This window comes from Ascaphus truei, chromosome 6, assembly GCF_040206685.1.
Source record: "Ascaphus truei isolate aAscTru1 chromosome 6, aAscTru1.hap1, whole genome shotgun sequence".
NCBI lineage: Eukaryota > Metazoa > Chordata > Amphibia > Anura > Ascaphidae > Ascaphus > Ascaphus truei.
Genome location: NC_134488.1, coordinates 44,597,843 through 44,620,256, shown reverse-complemented (window position 1 = coordinate 44,620,256; position 22,414 = coordinate 44,597,843). Strand labels below are relative to the sequence as shown.

The 22,414-nt window shown below is 42.6% G+C and overlaps 1 pseudogene; it reads right to left on the bottom strand.

The window, feature by feature from the left end:
- The window catches only part of LOC142498088 (nicotinamide N-methyltransferase-like), a 29,090-nt pseudogene extending 7,266 nt beyond the window's left edge, over positions 1 to 21,824 (bottom strand).
- Between the last annotated feature and the right edge of the window lie 590 nt (positions 21,825 to 22,414).

The window sequence follows — 22,414 nt, the reverse complement described above, 5'->3', positions numbered from 1 at the left end:
AGATAATTTCCCGCAGTGAAGCAGTACAGACCGGCCGGTCACCAGAGATGTTAATGACTAATAGACATCATAAATCAAAAAATTCTAAACTGAGAGAATATACACAGAGAGAAACATATGTGCTGTACTGATAGCAGTGAGAATGTCAAATACACAGTGATAAGCCTAATACAATTGTATAATGTTATAACAAGGAATATATGTAGAGTAGTTCATTTAGTGACCCAAATGCACAAATATAAACAGATGGGAAAAACAAAGGGAGAGATGGGTGAACAGAGATACTCAGCTCCTTGAGAATGAAACACTGCAGACATCAGTCAGCACAGCACAGTCCACAGATAAAGTCCAGGATGTTGGACAATGTTGATGGTCCCAAATAAGACTGGAGGCAGGCAGGGTCAGCAACAGCAAAAATTAAAATTAGCCCACTTATATATATATATATATAGAGGTATCAGTACCGTGTTAGCCGAGCTTCAATAATCAAACAATAAATAGATGATACCGTTCTGTGGCTAACGAAATGCTTTTATTTGTGCGAGCTTTCGAGATACACTGATCTCTTCTTCTGGCGATGTTTCAATGAATGAAGTAAGAAAAAGCTATACTATAAACATTCCAATAGACATTGTTTATAGTATAGCTTTTGCTTGCTTCATTCATTGTAACATCGCCGGAAGAGGAGATCAGTGTATCTCGAAAGCTCGCACAAATAAAAGCATTTCGTTAGCCACAGAAAAGTATCATCTATTTATTTTTTGATTTTATATATATATATATATATATATATATATATATATATATATATATATATATATATAGTTAAGTTATGGTGAGTAAAAATTGACAAAAACCCTCCACAGGAAAGCAAATATGCAAATATAGCTGTATGCTCATCTGCATGTCTTAGGCAGGTCTGCAACCCCGCCTTTCCCCATTATCACCCAGCATACAGCACTTCCACTGCAGCAAGGGATTCTGGGAAATGACATGCAAATGAGCACACAGTGTCACTTTTTGCCTCAATAACCATTTTTAACATGGTTCCCTATAGGCTTAAGCTTGCTGCATGGTCACAGCTTCGAGCACAGCGAGGGTTAAGGTGCATAATGGTTATTGAGGCAAAAAGTTACACTGTGTGCTCATTTGCATGTCATTTCCCAGAATCCCTTGCTGCAGTGGAAGTGCTGTATGCTGGGTGATAATGGGGAAAGGCGGGGTTGCAGACCTGCCTAAGACATGCAGATGAGCATACAGCTATATTTGCATATATATATATATATATATATATATATATATATATATATATATCAAGCGTATGAGGGGAACTGGGGGATATTTTGTGCCACAGACTTTTTGGAGACAGGCGGGAGACAAAAATATAAAGAAAATAAGATTAGCAAATATTACAATTATTAAATGCTAACGTGAGACTTCTCATGACAAATACTTTGAGCTATGTGACTTTACCATCCCTACTCTGATTGGCTCTAGTACCAAGTGACAGGTTTTCATTGACGTCACATCCTTTCTCCCCCAAGCCTCTGTCACATGGTATACTAGAGCCAATCAGAGTAGGGATGGAGTTCCCACGCTCTGATTGGCTACCGTATCATGTGTGGACGGCCATGTTTCTTTTAATGACGTCATCTTAAAGGCAAATGAAGCAAAGCCATTCTGATTGGCTGTGCTGTCATTGCCTTTAAGTGACGTCATCATTTTTATCGGCCAAAACACATGGTTTTCACGGCCCAATCAAGACCGTGGGAACCATGACGAAAATGTGACGTCATAGGCCTTTAAAAGCCTATGTCGTCTCATTTTGAAGCAAGACGCCGAGGAGGAAGGACCTCCTATGAAAAAAAAGACAAGGGCGTGGCCGAAGGCGGGAAGAAGACCCCGCCCAGAAAAGATAGAATAAAGAAGAATACAGATGAAGATGTATTACAAGTAGAAGACCCGAGGATTGATTTGGATTTTTAGTGTAATGTTTATTTTTTTATGGTTTATTATTTTATGGGTTCCTGTGCCTGGTGGATTGGTTCGTGAGTAAGCCGTGCAACGGGAGTCGGTGGGGCCAAGTAATGGTAAGTGAACTAAAGAAATGTATTTTATTTAACTTGTTAATTTTTTAAAAAGCTTTTTTAACATGTGTATTTTTTTTGTGGTATATCATTTCTTGCCACTGTATGTATGTATGTATATATGTCTATAGAGATAAATACATACAGGGTAAGAAATTATGTTGTTTTAAAAGCTTGATTTGATGTGTTTTAAATTAATTTGTCTATGCTGCTATGCTTTATTGTGTGTTTAAAGTATTTTAAAATTAGATAGATGTAATTCTTGATATTGTATGGTGTTCAGGATTAGCCTTGGTTTTAAAGTTTGTATTCTGGTTGGTACTTATATTTTTTCACATGCTAAATTGTTCTGCTCCAGTCATGAATTTGTTAATTGTTTCATTTTTCGGGATGGACTGTCAATTGTTTAGGGATGTAAATAATGATTGCTAATTGATTTTTGTTTACTTGATTGGTTAAAATATTTTACTTGTTTGGAGGTATTTGTATTTTGCTTGCAATGATATTGTTAACATTCATTTGCAGAATGTATATGGTGCATAGATTTTATGCATCATTTATTCAATGTAAATGCAATGTAATGATTGGAATGTGAGGTTTTTCATTGGCATTTGATGATTTAGATTGTAAGATCAGTTAGGATTATTAAAGGAAATTCATTGTAATGTAGTGTGTCTGTATGGAGAAGTATTATATGTAGGACAGTATGGTTTTGATAACCCTTCTACATTTATTTGTATATTGGTTCATCATGTGTGTGTGTATATATATATATATATATATATATATATATATATATATATATATATATATATATATATATATATATATATATATATATATATATGTATATATGTATATGTAAATGTTTATATGTATATGTATATGTATATATGTATATATGTATATGTAAATGTTTATATGTATATGTATATGTATATGTATATATGTATATGTATATGTATATGTATATGTATATGTATATGTATATGTATATGTATATGTATATGTAAATGTATATGTATATATGTATATATGTATATATGTATATATGTATATATGTATATGTATATATATATATGTAGAGGTATCAGTACCAGTATCAGTATAAGTTATGGTGAGTAAAAAAAGTGACAAAAACCCTCCACAGGAAAGCAAATATGCAAATACAACTGTATGCTCATCTGCATGTCTTAGGCAGGTCTGCAATCCCGCCTTTCCCCATTATCACCCAGCATACAGCACTTCCACTGCAGCAAGGGATTCTGGGAAATGACATGCAAATGAGCACACAGTGTCACTTTTTGCCTCAATAACCATTTTTAACATGGTTCCCTATAGGCTTAAGCTTGCTGCATGGTCACAGCTTCGAGCACAGCCAGGGTTAAGGTGCATAATGGTTATTGAGGCAAAAAGTTACACTGTGTGCTCATTTGCATGTCATTTCCCAGAATCCCTTGCTGCAGTGGAAGTGCTGTATGCTGGGTGATAATGGGGAAAGGCGGGGTTGCAGACCTGCCTAAGACATGCAGATGAGCATACAGCTATATTTGCATATATATATATATATATATATATATATATATATATATATATATATATATATATATATATATATATATATATATATATCAAGAGTATGAGGGGAACTGGGGGATATTTTGTGCCACAGACTTTTTGGAGACAAGTGGGAGACAAAAATATAAAGAAAATAAGATTAGCAAATATTACAATTATTAAATGCTAACGTGAGACTTCTCATGACAAATACTTTGAGCTATGTGACTTTACCATCCCTACTCTGATTGGCTCTAGTACCAAGTGACAGGTTTTCATTGACGTCACATCCTTTCTCCCCCAAGCCTCTGTCACATGGTATACTAGAGCCAATCAGAGTAGGGATGGAGTTCCCACGCTCTGATTGGCTACCGTATCATGTGTGGACGGCCATGTTTCTTTTAATGACGTCATCTTAAAGGCAAATGAAGCAAAGCCATTCTGATTGGCTGTGCTGTCATTGCCTTTAAGTGACGTCATCATTTTTATCGGCCAAAACACATGGTTTTCACGGCCCAATCAAGACCGTGGGAACCATGACGAAAATGTGACGTCATAGGCCTTTAAAAGCCTATGTCGTCTCATTTTGAAGCAAGACGCCGAGGAGGAAGGACCTCCTATGAAAAAAAAGACAAGGGCGTGGCCGAAGGCGGGAAGAAGACCCCGCCCAGAAAAGATAGAAGAAAGAAGAATACAGATGAAGATGGATTACAAGTAGAAGACCCGAGGATTGATTTGGATTTTTAGTGTAATGTTTATTTTTTTATGGTTTATTATTTTATGGGTTCCTGTGCCTGGTGGATTGGTTCGTGAGTAAGCCGCGCAACGGGAGTCGGTGGGGTGTATTTTTTTTGTGGTATATCATTTCTTGCCACTGTATGTATGTATGTATATATGTCTATAGAGATAAATACATACAGGGTAAGAAATGATGTTGTTTTAAAAGCTTGATTTGATGTGTTTTAAATTAATTTGTCTATGCTGCTATGCTTTATTGTGTGTTTAAAGTATTTTAAAATTAGATAGATGTAATTCTTGATATTGTATGGTGTTCAGGATTAGCCTTGGTTTTAAAGTTTGTATTCTGGTTGGTACTTATATTTTTTCACATGCTAAATTGTTCTGCTCCAGTCATGAATTTGTTAATTGTTTCATTTTTCGGGATGGACTGTCAATTGTTTAGGGATGTAAATAATGATTGCTAATTGATTTTTGTTTACTTGATTGGTTAAAATATTTTACTTGTTTGGAGGTATTTGTATTTTGCTTGCAATGATATTGTTAACATTCATTTGCAGAATGTATATGGTGCATAGATTTTATGCATCATTTATTCAATGTAAATGCAATGTAATGATTGGAATGTGAGGTTTTTCATTGGCATTTGATGATTTAGATTGTAAGATCAGTTAGGATTATTAAAGGAAATTCATTGTAATGTTGTGTGTCTGTATGGAGAAGTATTATTTGTAGGACAGTATGGTTTTGATAACCCTTCTACATTTATTTGTATATTGGTTCATCATGTGTGTGTATATACTATATATATATATATATATATATATATATATATATATATATATATATATATATATATATATATATATATATATATATATATATATATATATATATCTATATATATCTATATCTATATATATATATAGATATATATATATATATATGATACGAACCAATCCAAAGACCAGTAAAGAGACAGCACACCGCACGGGGTTAATCCAAAAATCTATATTCACAACATGAAATACACGTAAGCCAACGTTTCGGTCCCACAGAGAGACCTTCCTGCACGGCCCTGAGGAAGGTCTCTCTGTGGGACCGAAACGTTGGCTTACGTGTATTTCATGTTGTGAATATAGATTTTTGGATTAACCCCGTGCGGTGTGCTGTCTCTTTACTGGTCTTTGGATTGGTTCGTATCATACTTATTTTCTATGGGACTAGCATCTGCTATTATAACCTTTTCTACTGCAGTGTGCTGACTGACCTTCATGTGTATATATATATATATATATATATATCTCTCTCTGTGTATATATATATATATATATATATATATATATATATATATATATATATGTGTATATATATATATATATATATATATATATATATATATATATATATATATATATACTGGCGACACACTTTATTCGAGCTCGGCTAGTCCCACGAATTCGGGTATACTCGGGTGTATTGAGGTTTGTGACTGTTTTCTGCCTGAGTGCATTGCGTTATTTTCCAGGCAGGGATTGAAGCATTTTATTCCCGCTGGCTGCAATACTGCACAGTATATATATATATACTGCATTACAATTCATGAATTTATGCCATCTGGTAGACACGCGAAGCATTGCAGCCTATTAAATCCTAATCATTATCATTTAACAGATCAGCCGCCCGTCAGCCAGGCATGAACCATGGCTGGGAAGGCAAACGCAACGGGGCTTGTCAGAGGTGAGGAGCGGCGCATTCCAGGTATCTGCCAGGTACATACTGCACCGACACACTTTATTCGAGCAAATACCCGGTATGTACCTGGCAGATACCTGGAATGCGCCACTCCTAACCTCTGACAAGCCCCGTTGCATTTGCCTTCCCAGCCTGGGTTCATGCCTGGCTGATGGGCGGCTGATCTGTTAAATGATAATGATTAGGATTTAATAGGCTGCAATGCTTCGCGTGTCTACCAGATGGCATAAATTCATGAATTGTAATGCAGTTTATATATATATACTGTGCAGTATTGCAGCCAGCGGGAATAAAATGCTTCAATCCCTGCTTGGAAAATAACTCAATGTACTCGGGCAGAAAACAGTCACAAACCTCAATACACCCGGGTATACCCGAATTCGTGGCACTAGCCAAGCTCGAATAAAGTGTGTCGCCAGTGTACTGGGTATTTGCTCGAATAAAGTGTGTCGCAGCAGTATATATATACTGTATATACAGTTGCATGATGAAGCCACTGTACAAATTCATGGGTGAAGGGTGGGTATCGGGCCAGTGTGGCTTAACACCTTAATTACCTTTGCGGTTATTATCTGATAAGGTGTTTAAGGGGTTAATTGATATCTGAATGTACTTGCAATGTATTGGCTTTGTATTTGCTATGTATTTTGTGGGCAAGACAAGGATGTCGCTGGCGACGGAGACTTCTTATTGATGAGGTCAGTAGTACTTTATTTATTTGAATATGCTAGTTAATGTTTTTAATAATGGGCAATTAATCTATTATCCCTAGTTATTTTGCATATTATTGTACTGTAGGTGTTGGGGTGGGGGTGTTTGTATTGAATGTGTAGGTCAGGTTTATTTTTTTTACATTCAGGGTTTGTTCCGTGGTTCTGCGTGGGACCTCTGGAGACCACCTGTGGGTCTCCTCGGGTATCCCACGGGTATCAGGCTGGTGGTTCCACAGGTGACACATGCGGGAATGAAGCAGTGGCCTCACATCTGTGGGGGCACCGTGGACCCGTAGTCTGCGGGGATGAAGCGGTGGCCTCACATCTGTGGCGGCACCGCCGACCCATAGGTGCGGGATGATGATGTGTGGTCCCACTTCTGTGGGGGCACCGCGGACCCGTAGTGAGCACTCGTGAGTTCCCCAGACCCCTGTGGGAACCACTCGAGGCCCCGCAGACACCTGTGGGTCTGACCCGGGGCTCCCAGACATCCGCGGGCCTACCGCGGGACCCAATTGTGGCCCACGGTTACCCAAGGAGACCACCTGGGGGCCATGGTGCTGGCGGGACCCACCAGCAGGCCTCCAGAACCTGTTTGAAAAGGGCTGCTGGTACCCTGTAGGTCTGTCAGGTGCCCCGCCAGCCCACCGGGGACTCGCATGGGGCTGCGTTATGAACCCTGTTTGTAAAAGGATAAATCTTGTATTTATGGGGGGGCACAGGGGGTGGGTAATGTATTTAATAAATATAATGATGTTTATTGAGGGTCACTGTATTGTTTTTATTGTGGGTGCTGGGGGTGGGGGGGTATGTGGGTAGACCTCCCTCGTGGGTAGTGGGTGAAGGTGGTTAGGCCTCACGGGGTGGGGGGTTAGTGTGGGAGGATATGTAGGCATCCCGAGTGGTGGGTGAGGGTGGGTTAACCCCTTAATGACTGTAGCGGTTAATAACCGCTATGGAGATTGAGGGGTTAGGGGGCATTACTTTGGATGTTTTAATTTTTGTCTCTGTTTTGCAGCAGCAGAGGGGTCATGGGCAGATGGGTAGTGGGTAGTGGGTGTGGCTGGTTAGGCCTCACGGGGTGGGCCATTGGCAGCGAGGCGCTGCATTATATTTACACGGGATCCCCCTCCCCACATTTACATACACTGCACTCACAGAAACACAGGCAGGGAGATTTAACCGACACAATAAGGGGAGGGGGCTTTACACAGATTAGTCAAGGCAGGGAAGCTTAACAGACACAATAGGGGGAGAGGGCTTTACATAGATTACAGTCAATGCAGGGAGGTTTAACACACACATTAAAAATATGTACTTAATGTATTTATTGTTTATGTATTTTAAATACACAGGGGGTGTACTGTATTTTGTTTATTGCAATGTTTATTGGGGCAAATGTCCCCAATAAACATGCTATTCTGCCTTAAACCTTCATTGCCTTAGCGGCTATCAGCTATGGTAATGAAGCAGCATTTCTGTATTTTTAATAATATTGTGCAGGAGCAGGGGGTCCCCTGAGCTTTGATTTCTGGCTCAGGGAACCCCCTGCTCACTCTACAATATTATTAAAAATACAGAAATGCTGCTTCGTTACCATAGCACATAGCCGCAAAGGTAAGGAACGAGTGTTTATTTATACATGTGTTTTATTCATAGTGTAGATGTGCTGAGGGTCTCCGGAGCTGAACCACTGTGGTTTTAGGTCTGGGGAACCCCTTCTCCCCGAGATACAGGCCCCTTTAGGGGGTGCCAGTATCCCTCTGCTTTGTTTACATTCCGCGGTCACGTGATCGGGACATTTAAATGCACAGGGATACCGGTACCTCATAAAGGGGCCTGTATCTCGGGAAGCAGAGGGTCCCCGGACCTGAAACCAACGCGGTTCAGCTCCGGAGACTCCCTGCACATCTACACTATGAATAAAAATGTATTTTAAATCATTTTTAATGTGCCGATATTTGTGCAGAGAGAGCAGCGGATCTCTCTCTGCTGCAAACACATCTCGCCCCCGCCGGCCCATAGTATCATTGATGTGCATATACAGTACTGTATGTGTACAGTATGTTAGGGGTTATAGGGGTTGTTGTTATACAGTATATATATATATATATATATATATATATATATATATATATATATATACTGCATTACAATTCATGAATTTATGCCATCTGGCGGACACGCGAAGCATTGCAGCCTATTAAATCCTGAACCATTATCAATTAACACATCAACCGCGCGTCAGCCGGGCATGACCCGTGGCTGGGAACGCAAAAGGAATGCGGCATGCTCCAGGTGAACAGCGTCGCATTCCAGGAACAAGCTAGGAACAAACCTGTGATTTGTTAGAATAAAGTCTGCCGCAGCAGTAGATGTACAGGACGTGTGCTTTGTGATGCAGACTTTTTGTTTAGCAGACTGAAGTCCTGTATTGTGCTCAATTCTGGTGTATAGGGATTCCACATCTAGGATAACAAGAAGTGCATCTTTGAGTATTGTAATTCCAGTAGGATGTCTTTAGTCTCCCTAACATAGGATGGCTAAGATGTCACAAAATGTTTTAGCGCTTGTTCAATATACTAACTCATATTTTCTGTTATTTACCTTTTCCTGAGATAGGGCACTGTGGGCGGACGCTCCCAGAGGTATGCAAGGGAGACTGATTAGGGTGAAATTAAATAAGCCTTTTTATTGCGCCTTTTCCTTAACATCAGGAAACCATCCAAACAAGAATAAACAAAGCTTCTATTCACTTTGGAGTATTTCTAGTGAAATACTATGCAGTTCACAACTCCATTAGATAAGCATGTCTCCCAGCCACAAAATACAGTAGAGGCAACGTTTATTCTAACATTTGCCGTAAACTAGCCGGGTTACATTCTGGGTATGTGCTGGCTATGTTCTGGGCTAGTTTGAGGCACGTTTAAGGCATTTCTGCATTGACTAACGACCCATAGGATTAACACAGCAGGGATCCCTGGCAGTCCAATTCAGTTTGAATGGGACTGCCAGGGACCCCCGCTGTTAATCTGATAGGCCATTAATCAATGCAGAAATGCTGGGGCTAGTTTAAGGAAAGTTTAAGGCATGTATTCAGAATGTACCTGGGTGTTTCCTGGGTTTTTTGGGGAATTGCCACTGTTTTTTGTTCGAATAAGAGTTGCCTCTACTGTATATAGCATGAAATAAGCAGATATAAGAAGTCTCTTAAATGAAAGTCTTATCTGTTCCTTGTGGTTTAGAGGGAAACTCTTCTCTGTCCCTGGTTCAGCTCCCTTTTCCTCAGGGTGTGTCAGCATTCAGGTTTAGAAGTTTTCCCTGTGTCTTGAAAGCAGCTATGCTGTGTCTTCTGGCAGGGCTCAAGACACGTTGTGAGAGTCAAAGACAATCTCTGCTCTGTCTCCAAGTTCAGCTCAGATATGAGCTAAGGAGTATCACTTCCTGTCTCAAAAGACAGGCTTTTGTAAGCAATCTAATCAGGCAGGTGGTGTTTGTTAATTGACTACCAGCAGTTAACCACCACACTGCTGGATTAGAGGCACATTACTTGAACAGGGATAACTCCCCTGTTACTGCACCGACACACTTTATTCGAGCAAATACCCAGTATGTACCTGGCAGATACCTGGAATGCGCCGCTCCTCACCTCTGACAAGCCCCGTTGCGTTTGCCTTCCCAGCCTGGGTTCATGCCTGGCTGACGGGCGGCTGATCTGTTAAATGATAATGATTAGGATTTAATAGGCTGCAATGCTTCGCGTGTCTACCAGATGGCATAAATTCATGAATTGTAATGCAGTATATATATATATACTGTGCAGTATTGCAGCCTGCGGGAATAAAATGCTTCAATCCCTGCTTGGAAAATACCTCAATGCACTCGGGCAGAAAACAGTCACAAACCTCAATACACCCGGGTATACCCGAATTCGTGGGACTAGCCGAGCTCGAATAAAGTGTGTCGCCAGTGTACATACCTCCCCTGTTTGTTTGAAGCTCAAGCTTGCCACGGCCAAAGCCCATCCTTCCACTCTCACTCTAGATATCTCTGTGACTTGAATGAGAGTGGATGGAGGAAGAGAACCCTCAGTCCTGCTGGGATTGGAGACCTTTCTCCAGTTTATTTGTGTCTCCTCCTGAAGGTGCTTGAGATCAGCACCCCTCAGTCGCTTCTAGAGGACTTTTTCTAAGTATAGTCTTTTTTCTACGTGCGCGGTCCTGAGATTTCCCTCGCGTCGGGTGCTCGTCTTATTGTAGGCATACTGTTTGGCAGCAGTTGCAGAGCATTTCAAAACAGCCTTTTGAGTTTTCCGCTCTTGAAGCTGTCTCTCTGCCCTTTTCCCACTTAATGGGTTTGCTAGTTCAGCCTCTTTGAGGTTAAGTTGCAATTTCACACCCACTTCCAGAGAATGTCCCATCTTTTCAGCTTCATCAGCTAAGGATTCTTCTGGTTTTGATTCAGCACGTGTACCTTCTTTTGTTGCCTGTTGGGTGGCTGAAGGTTTTGCTAGTGCTTGTTTAGGTGGTTCAAATTTTGCAACCTTGTCCTTCAGACGTGCGGTATTCCCAGCTCTCACTGTACCCTTGTCTTCATGGGTTTTTGTGGCTTTGGGATACTGACGCTTAGTCAGGGTCAATACTTGTCCTTGTAGGACTGTAATCTCATCAGCGAGAGATCCCTGTTTTTTGAGTGCGTCTTGCAAGTCTCTTCTCAGGGAACTTATCTGCACGCTTTGCTTTCTCTGAGCTTGCCTCCACATTTTTATTGCATTGTGAAGCACTATCAATTTCTTTGCTCGGGCCACAGTTACTTGTTTTAGTTTCTGGACCTTCTTGTGCTCCCTTTTGTGCCGGGTCACCTGGGTTCTAAGCTTGGCCTCTAGCGATGCTTTGGTGATGCTCAAGGTAGCCTTCAGTTTCTCATGCTGCTTTGTGGGGACATACTCGGTCAACAGACATTCCTGCAGCACTTGAATTTCTTTAACAGCCTGCAGATTGTCTTCCTGCAGAGTTCGCTGCTTCTCCTCTGCCTTCTCAAGGTGCGTACGCAGACCTTGCAGTTGGTTCTGCAGTCGGTGCTCTGCTTCACACTTCTCACCTTCCAAAAGTCTATTTATTTCTTTAAACTCGTGCAGCTTTTCATTTTTTTCCTTGACGTCGTTTGTCAAATTAAAATTTTCTTCTTTGAGTTTTAAGTTTTTTCTTTGTAATCTTAAATGTTCTCCTTTTTCAGTCTCTGTACGAATCAGGGCCTCTTTCAGGTCCTCATTCCATTTACGCACATCTGCTTTGGGAATGACAGTTTCCTGGCGTGAGACATCCTTCTCTAGGTTGAGGGTCTGAAGCTCTTTCTGGGAGATTTGGAGATTTGTATTAATTTTGACAATCGTTTCTTTAGAAATGTCCAGCTCCTCAGTGAGACTGTGTAGTTCCTTTCTGAAAACTTCCAGGTCTGTGCGGCAGCTGTTGGTCTGATGATGTGAGGCATCCAGTGCTCTGCGGAGTGTCTGAACCTCTTTCTGAGATACGTCCACCTCTATTCGGACACTGTTGACCTCCTGTTGTGAGGCATTCAGCCAAATGCGAAGAGTGTGAACCTCTTGATGGAAGACTGTCATCTGCTTCAGTGTCTCCTCATACTTCCGCTTTAGCGTAGCCACCATTTTATCAGATTGGCTCTGCTTTTCATCCATGGCGGAAATAGTAGCATTTGCAGTATCTAGCTCAGTCTTGAGATCGTCCAATTCTGTCCTGTCTAAAGAGTACATTGCGAGCCCATATTCCTGTAGCTTCACGTTATTTTTCTGTAGCTCTGTGTAACCATCTTCCTTTTGTTTAATTTGTTCACGGAGCATATCACTGTCATGCCTGGCATTTTTCAGGGCATCTTCAGGGCTGGTCAAGGGATCGTCACTCACTGGTTCCGGCTCCACTTCCCTGGGATGGTTGGTTGAGGGTTCCTCACTTTTGGCACCGGACAGACACTTCTTTGGGGTACACTACTTCTGCCTTGGGCCCTCTGGATATTCGGTTAACCGCGGGACGAATTCTCCATTTTCTCTAGGCTGCAGGGCAACTCGGTCCCCCTTTTCCTCCACAGGATCTGCGGACGTGTCTGTTCCTTCCACAGTAAGTGAAGAACCGCTTTTCTTTTTCTTTTTCCAACTTTTTGTTTTGGATGACTCCGTCCCATCAGGAATACTGGGGTCTCCTATATTTGAAATTTTAGCAGCGTCACTGGATCCACCCGGCTTTTCTTGCAACTGTAATAGCTGACGGAAATATTCGGTGATCCACTGCTCCCGCTCTTTCTCCTGCTGTTTATATTCGTCATCAATGGGAGCGGTCTTTTCTGTTCGTGCCGAGTTCAGGCACCCCCACCATTCTTGGGGTGTTTTGTGGGTGTGACTCGGTTCAGGTTCCCCCGTAAGAGATGTCTTCCTCTTTATTGGACTGGAAGGGCCACTTTTCCGTGGGGTAGGGTTCATTACGGGAACGCTGCATCTTGTCCTCCATTTTTAGGCTATCAGGTGTTATTTTCTTCCTGACCTCAGGAGGCGCTATTGCAGCTGTTGCCACTGTATTTGCTAGAACTCCAATTGTGGTAGTCCTACAGGTGGGCATATTTTGCTTGTAGAGGTCGTAGCTTTCACAGGCATCTCTGTAGAATTTTTCTTTCTTGGATAAGTTTTACAATATCAGCAGTACTGTGCATGCATTTTCTCTCATCGGGTATACAAGATGTGCAGTTGCTAGGTAAAAAAGTCTATTTGCTTTACATATTTACTTGCTAGGTATAATCTCTCATTAGGTATGCTGAATGTGTAGTTGCTAGGTAAAAACTTCTGTTTGCTTAACACCATTTACTTGCTAGGGCCAATCTCTCTGCTTCAACCAAATAATGTGGTTTTCTGTTTGAGTTCAGTAATTTTCAGTCTCATCTTTGCGTATTATAGCATTCCCACTCCACACTTCGGGTGTCTGTTTTGCTCCCAAGATACATAAGCAAACTTTTTTACTTGCAGAAAAAAAAACATTCTTTGCAATGGAATATTTCTTTCACTCCCGGCAGGGTAACTCAACACTCAGCAATTGGCTTTGGAATACCTTTTACACAGTTCAGCAATCCCTTTTTCCCCTGTAGGGCAATTTTACACTTAGCATTTCTTTGCTAAAAATTCCCCTGCTTCAGCACAGTTTTGCATCAATTTTCAAACTTTTCTGCATATACTCCATTCACAGCTGGTAGTCCTATGCGGTGTGGCCACCTTTATTTGCAAAATCAGTACCGCTCGTGGGTCTTCACTGCTTCAGCGAAACTTTTGAAAACAACAAACACCTATCCCTTTTTAAGGGCTGACTCACTTCTTGAACGCTGACTATGGCTAGAAGGCAAAACCCCTATTTCAATGACCATATTAAACTTTGTGATAGGCAAATAAAGGTTTACCTGCTTCAGCAGTCTCTCTCTCTCCACTTGGGATTGGGGAAAAAAGTCCATCTGGGGGTTTTGTAAGTTTCAGTGGTGTGTATCACTTTAACTCTGATCTCTGCTGCATGAGATTTTTTTTTTTTTTAAGTTGCTCAGACTGTTTGTAGGCAAAAAGCATAAAAAAAAATTCACATAAAAAATTTCCGGTCCTTTTTAACTTCAAAGACACCTCTCGTCCAACTTCGGACACCATATGTGGGCGGACGCTCACAGAGGTATGCAAGGGAGACTGATTATGGTGAAATTAAATAAGCCTTTTTATTTTGCCTTTTCCTTAACATCAGGAAAACATCCAAACAAGGAATTAACAAAGCTTCTATTCACTTTGGAGTATTTCTAGTGAAATATTATGCAGTTCACAACTCCCTTAGATAAGCATGTCTCCCAGCCCCAAAACATATAGCATGAAATAAGCAGATATAAGAAGTCTCCTAAATGAAAGTCTTATCTGTTCCTTGTGGTTTGGAGGGAAAATCGTCTCTGTCCCTGGTTCAGCTCCCTTTTCCTCAGGGTGTGTCAGCATTCAGGTTTAGAAGTTTTCCCTGTGTCTTGAAAGCAGCTATGCTGTGTCTTCTGGCAGGGCTCAAGACAAGTTGTGAGAGTCAAAGACAATCTCTGCTCTGTCTCCAAGTTCAGCTCAGGTATGAGCTAAGAAGTCTCACTTCCTGTCTCAAAAGACAGGCTTTTGTAAGCAATCTAATCAGGCAGGTGGTGTTTGTTAATTGACTACCAGCAGTTAACCACCACACTGCTGGATTAGAGGCACATTACTTGAACAGGGATAACTCTTCTGTTACAGGCACCCAGGTGTTTGACTGCATTTTTGTGTACTTTTGGGATGCTATAAAATGTGGTCATAGTGGGGTTCAAATCCATCATTTAACATTTTATTTAGTTTTTGCATACATGCTATGGTTGGGCCTTTTGGTTAGAGGAGAGCACCTGAGGTACCCTGGGTGATATGCTAATGGCTTTGCAAACTATTTTTAAATTGTTCTCATCTCCCACACTTCCTAAAATAATTTCCATACCAACTGTATTGAGTTGATAATCCTAAAGCACCAAGTAACTGGAATAGAGTACTGGTGGCAGAACCAACAGAACTAGAACCCACAACCACTACTTTTCTAGGCAGGCACTGAGTTTGAAGCAGGGGAACCTAGTTAAATTCCCGGTGTCGGATCCTTGTGACCTTTATCTCCCTGTGCCTTAGGCACCAAAACATAGATTGTAAGCTCCAAGGGGCAAAGACCTGTGCCTGCAAAATGTCTGTAAAGCCCTACGTAAAACTAGCAGCGCTATACAAGAACATATTATTATTATTATTATTATTATTATTATTAATATTAAGAGCTCTAGTAGTGTCAGCTAAACCAGCTGATGGGTAGCATCACTGTCACATCCTACTTTTGGTCTGCTCCAGATTAAACTGTCAACCATGAATTGGAATGGGGTTGCTTTTATAGGAAGTCGGAGGAGGGAGCTACTACAGGTATATGCACTTTTTGGTGCTACATGAAGGATATGCACAAAGGTGGCTATGGTATAACAGAACAGGGACAAACATATTCACTGCAGCATCTGCCATAGTGAAAGACACATACTGAATTGAAATACATTATTTATTATTTTAAACTGCATACAGTGATTCCGCTTGCTTTCCACAGTTTTATTGGGTTGACAAGTCTAAGGCACCTCATGAAGAATAGGATATGGTTGCAGGACAAGTCTATTAAGGCCATTTCCTCCACTGCAGAGGTCAATTAGAATTTTCACAGGTGGTGTTAGGACCTGCATACTGTTCATGCCGTGACGTGACTGCTTGCTTATAACGCTCTGGCCAAAGGGTTTAACTAAATTACCCTTTTTCATGAGAATACTAACATTAAAGTATTTAACTACAGATGAAGTCTCCGTTTCGGGTTGAGCCTCTAGGGACACTCCATGCGCTGTCAGCTGGCTCCCCACTGGGGAATTTGTGACTACCCATTGTTCGCTGACACCAACAATTGCTTTCAAAAAGCCAGGCAAATCATGTGTGTGCCTCTTGTGTGTGCAGTGTGGGTGGTGGGGGGGGGGGGGGGGGTTTCCCAAGCCGGAGCTACAAGGACGACATGCCAGAACCGGAGATCTCATCTGTATGTATTTTATCCCATTGGATGTAGCATTGGGTATCTTTGTTTTTTGTTGTATACATTATATATATATATATATATAAAGAATATATAAAGAAACATATAAAGTAGCGACAATGTGATAAATGGTATTAACCAAATTAATTTAGAATGGTGACGGTGAAGTGAATGTAGTAAAAATAGTGAAAATTAATTGATAAAATATTATTAATTACACACAGTGCTAGTATTCTATATACAAACAGTGATAAATACATGAAATTATAAGAACCAGTCCTTATAGAAAGTCCGATAAACAATGTAGGAAAGAACCCCAGTTGAGCACTCATACACTGTGTTTAGATGATGGTGTAAATTTAAAACTAAACTTTATTAGAATAGTAAAACATAGTAAAACAATGGGGATTAAAATAGGATTAAACTCTGTATCACTACGCTTAATTACCTAAGGGATATGATAGTCCCCAGGTAGATAGTCGTTATTGAAGTGTTGCTTGAGTACACTAGACGTGCACGTTTCGCAAGTAGTGCTTAATCATTGCCAGTGTGGAGGCTTTCAGGACCTTATAGAAAGTCCATCAAGTTATAGACAATTAATTCTGTTGAGGGGGTCTCCGGCAGCTCTCAAAAGGATTAACCACATCCGATTATGACCTAGAGGAGAAAGAGAAGAGAGAGCGCACCCCCATAGCCTAAAAAAAATACATTTAATGATGGGAAAGGGGGAAGGGGGAAGAATATCACTCACAAAGGTCAATAAAAAATATGGCATTTGTGAAAAATTATCACCGCCAAACAGGTGACTCCTCGTCCAAAATCCAAAGTCCAGATCTCACTCCGTGGTTTAGGGGAACAGCGGTCTGCTGAGAAACCTTGAGGCACCTTTGGATGTTCACAGATGGTCCCTTTTGAGTTTCAATAAAGTCTCCTGCAGTAGTAAGCCGCAATTCTATTCCGCGATCTGGCCTGATTATGCGTATGCGTAATGACGTAATGTCAGTGCAGGATGCGTGATGATGCTCCCTGACGTGTTTCGGCGCACACGGGTGACTTTCTCAAAGGGTTACTGCCAATAGTATAGGTTCAAATAGATAATTAATCAGCCAATCGGCTCTTTGCTCAGAATGTAAACAAATTGTTCTAGCAACATTGGCAATGTGATTATCAAGAGTATAGAGCTCTATAAAAAAGATAAACTTGTTAGCTAAACTAAAAAATATCTTACTAAAATAAACTGCTAACAAAAATTAAAAATGAGAAGTGGTTAACTCAAATTGAATTTCAATGTTGAAAAAGGAGAACTGGCGCGCAGCCAAAGGATTGGGTCACCAAAAAATAACTGAAGAATGATCCTTAATTTAATCAATAGAACAAGCGGAGATTAGTACCCTCCAAAGCGTTTCGTGTACGGAAGTACACTTTATCAAGGAGTTGTTTCGTGTGCGGAAGTACACTTGATAAAGTGTACTTCCGTACACGAAACGCGTAGGAGGGTGCTAACCTCCGCTTGTTCTATGGATTAAATTAAGGATCATTCTTCAGTTATTGCTTGGTGACCCAATCCTTTGGCTGTGCGCCAGTTATGCTTTTTCAACATTGAAATTCAATTTGAGTTAACCAATTCTCATTTTCCCTGTGCAAGGTCTAAAGTGGCCTATATTATCGCCCTGCTGACCAGTGACGCCTTGACCTGGGCCTCCCTCGTTTGGGAACAAAGACCAGAGATCACTCAGGACTAATCCCACTTTATAAAAGAATTTAAGCAGGTTTTTGATACCCCGTGTCGCAAGATCACTGTGGCCTCCTCTCTTTTCCATATTTCTCAAGGTCTCTGGCCAGTCGCTAAATACGCCCCTGAGTTCAGGACTATCGCAGCAGAGACAAACTGAAATATTGAGGTTTTGTCTGCGGCCTTCTAGCAGGGTCTAGCCGAACCCCTCAAGGATCAATTGGCCACCCAAAAAAGACCTACCAAATTGGAGGATCTCATTGCGGTATGTATCCGTGTTGACCAGCGTCTCCAGAAGAAAAAGGTTGAACGCTCTAATTCCCGGCCTCTTCCGGCCAGACCTTCTATCCATTGTTCCTTTAGATTCTTCTCTAACTGACGATCCTGAACCTATGTAGCTGGGAGGCCACCAATTATCTCCCACTGAGAAACAACGCTGGTGGGACAGCGGCCTTTGTCACTATTGCGGTCATCAGCTAGCCCGTTGTCCACTCAAGCCGCGTAATGCTAACGCTCAAACGAGATATAAGTGGATCACCTTGGGTACTATCTCACTTTCCCCTTCTATCCAGGAAATCCTGCTAACTCGGATCATACACCCTATTTCTCTTGAGGGCCCTGGCTTCAAAACCTCCGCTTCATCCTTCATTAACTCTGGGTCTGGAGGAAATTTTGTGGATCAGGACTTCGCAGTAAGGAACAACATTCCCCCCTTGCAAAAATCTGTACCGTCAGGTTGGAGGCCATAGATGGACATCCTCTCCAGCCAGCCTTCATCTCCTCGCAAGTAGAAATGGAGAGATAAGATCCGGTGCAACAGCAAACAGCCAATATGACGTCAGTTCCGAGATTTGAACAAAAGTAACTTTATTGATGTACTGTAGACACACACTTGTAAAACAGCAGGCTGCAGCACAGCCTCCTCCTCTGCACTTTTCACGCTCTGCTAGCGCTTCGCCTTTTCATCTCCTCGCAAACCTGTGTAATTTCCCATTGCACTAAAGATGGCCACAAGGAGGAGATCTTTGGACGTGATCCACTCACCTTCCGTGGAGGTAATCTTTGGTCTCCCCTGGCTCCAATGACATAATCCACACCTAGATTGGACTGACAAAAACCCTATAAAATGGGGTCTTCCTTGTACCAATTCTGATGTCCCTCTCATACAACACTGTGACGGTTCAGGGGATTCCTTCCTCTCCATGTGTCCCCGGCACCGTGCTTTCCCCTGCCACTGATCTTCCTCCCTTGCCTCCTCGTTCGGTTCTCCCTTCCTCCTCCCGCATCCGTCCTGCTGCGGCATTCCCTTATGCGCTCCCGGCGTCTGCGCGCGTTCCCCGCAGGGCGCGCACATATTCCCAAACACCCGAGCCCCTCCATGGTACTCCGTGCTTGCGACCTCCCTCTGTCTTCCCTCCGGTCACATTACCTTCTACAGTCACTCCTCCGGTTCTCTCTCCTCCCTTCGGCGGGTGCCCCCGTGGCGCGGCGCTCCGCGCACTTTCTGACGCAGCCTGTGCACATGCACCCCAACCTTACAGAGGCCGCACACACACGCTCCTCTTGTAAACTTCCCCAGACCTCTGGCTCCGCCCCCCATGCTGTGCAAGCTATCTCCCTCTCTGATTTACCAGTCTCCTCCCTCTCTCCTTCTCACCTATCCCTGCTGCCTCTCACTTCACCCTCTACTCCTCCTCTCTCTCCCATTGGTGTTCCCTCCTTTATAACCCCTGTCTGTCCTCTAGCGCATTGCTCTGCATAGCTTCTTGTTACCCCTGTGTGTGCAGTCCTATGCTTGGCTCTCCTGTGTCTTTCAGCGTTTGTTCCTGCTCCTGCTTACCTCCGGATCTCCCTGGCTTGAACTCTGCTTTGTACTGGATTACCCTGCTCTCTCCTGCCCTTGAATCCTGCATACGGATACGACTTCGCTACCTTTAGTTATCCCTGGACTCTGGCTTACGGACATCACTATCCTGCTCTCTATTGCCCTAGACTCTGGCACACGGACATCACTATCCGAACTCTGAATCCGAAGGCGTTGCAAGTATACCTTAACCTTCTTTCTTCAGGCCCGGCAACGCACTACCACACTCCGGGCACGCCCTCACTGCTGTGGGTGCGTGTTATAACCCTACACACCTCAGTACTGGGGACTGGCCAGGTCTGCGGGCATACAGGCGTTACATTATGCAGAGCCCAATAAATGCAGACCCCCCTGAGGTGGGTCAAGGTGTTTCCTTGGAACATTTACAATTTGTGAGCAACCAGCTGACCACTGTTTCGCAGCAACTTGCTAATCTGTCTCCAGCAAACTCCAGTGGCTCCGTCACCCACTGTCTCTATGACATATGGTAATGCTGTACAACGTATTCCACTTCCCAACCGGTATGATGGGGAACCTCTCGCTTGTCGCGGATTACAAAACCAATGCGAGGTGCAATTCAAAATGTCTCTCTCTCGGTTTCCTACCGGCCGTTCTAAGGTGGCTTACATTTACACGTTACTCACCGGCGACGCTCTCGCTTGGGCTTCTCCCTTCTGGGAACATAAAACTGAATTAACCCAAGATTACCCTAAGTTTAGGCGTGAATTCCAGCAAGTGTTTAACAATCCCGCACGCCGGGTTGACGGCCGCTTTTTCTCTCTTTCATATCTCGCAGGCTCGAAGATCTGCTGCAAAGTACGCGATCGAATTCCGTACCCTCGCTGCGGAGACTCAATGGAATGATGAGGCACTTGCCGCCGCATACTGGCACGGTCTCTCTGACACCTTGAAGGATGATCTCGCAACTCACGCCCGGCCTTCTTCCCTGGACAAACTGATTACTCACAGAATACGAATGGACCAACGCACCCAGGAACGACGTCATGAGCGACACTGTTCCCGTTCTCTTTCTTCCCCGGTTGTCTCTCACAGGTCGCCCTCTTCGCCCTTCCTGGCATTGGACGTCCCAGAGCCGATGCAAATCGGTAGACAAACAACCTCGGGCTGCGGAGAGAATGCGACGTCGTCAGAATTGACTCTGTTTCTACTGTGGTTCTTCAGAACATCGTCTCCAGAACTGTTCCCTGAAGCCGGGAAAAGGGAATAACCAGTAAAGGTAGAGGGGCTTCTACTGGGTACTATCTCTTCTTGCCCCTCTCTCCCTAAGAATCTCCCAAAGAAATTCATGCTTCCTGTTATGCTAGTGGGCCCTGACCTCCTATTGGAAGTAAAAGCTTTCATTGACTCTGGATCTGGCGGTAACTTCTTGGATCATACCTTCGCCTCTGAGAACCAAATCCCTCTGGTCAAGAGAAAAGCACCCATTGGCCTCGAGGCTATTGATGTTCGCCCGCTTCAGCCAGCCTTCATCATCTGGGAGTCCATTCCTGTCACTTTGACCTTGGCCAACGGTCATAAGGAGGTAATAGTTTTTGATATCTTCCATTCTCCTACCGTTCAGGTTATTTTAGGATTGCCTTGGCTGCAACTCCACAATCCGCGCATTGATTGGACCGGTGCCTTACCTATCCAGTAGCCTTCCTCAGATGAGCCAGTCTCTACTTCTCCTCCTGCTGCTGTGCTCGACGGTTTGGAGTCCGTTCCTTCCAATCTGTCGATTCTTCCGACCATGTATCATGAGTTCCTGGATGTGTTTAACAAAGTACAGGCTGAAGTATTGCCTCCCCATCGTCCCTACGATTGTCCTATTGATTTAATTCCAGGAACCATCCTCCCGAAGTCGAAATCATACCCCTTATCCATTCCAGAAACTGAGGCTATGATGTCTTACATCCAAGAAAATTTGGAGAAAGGATTCATCCGCAATTCTACCTCCCCCGCTGGGGCAAACTTCTTCGTGAAGAAGAAGGATGGATCGCTAAGACCCTGTATCGACTATCACGGACTCAACAAAATCACGGTGAAAAATCGTTATCCCCTCCCCTAATCTCTGAACTTTTCGACCACCTCCAAGGAGCCTTTATCGTCTCCAAGCTCGATTTAAGAGGGGCCTATAACCTCATTCGTATAAAGGAAGGGGACGAATGGAAAACCGCATTTAATACGCGATCTGGACATTATGAGTATCTAGTGATGGCGTTTGGGTTATGCAATGCTCCTGCCGTTTTCCAAGAGTTCATGAACGACATCTTACGGGATGTATTGGGAACATTTGTTATCGTATACTGGGATGACATTCTCATTTTTTCTAAAAACTTAGA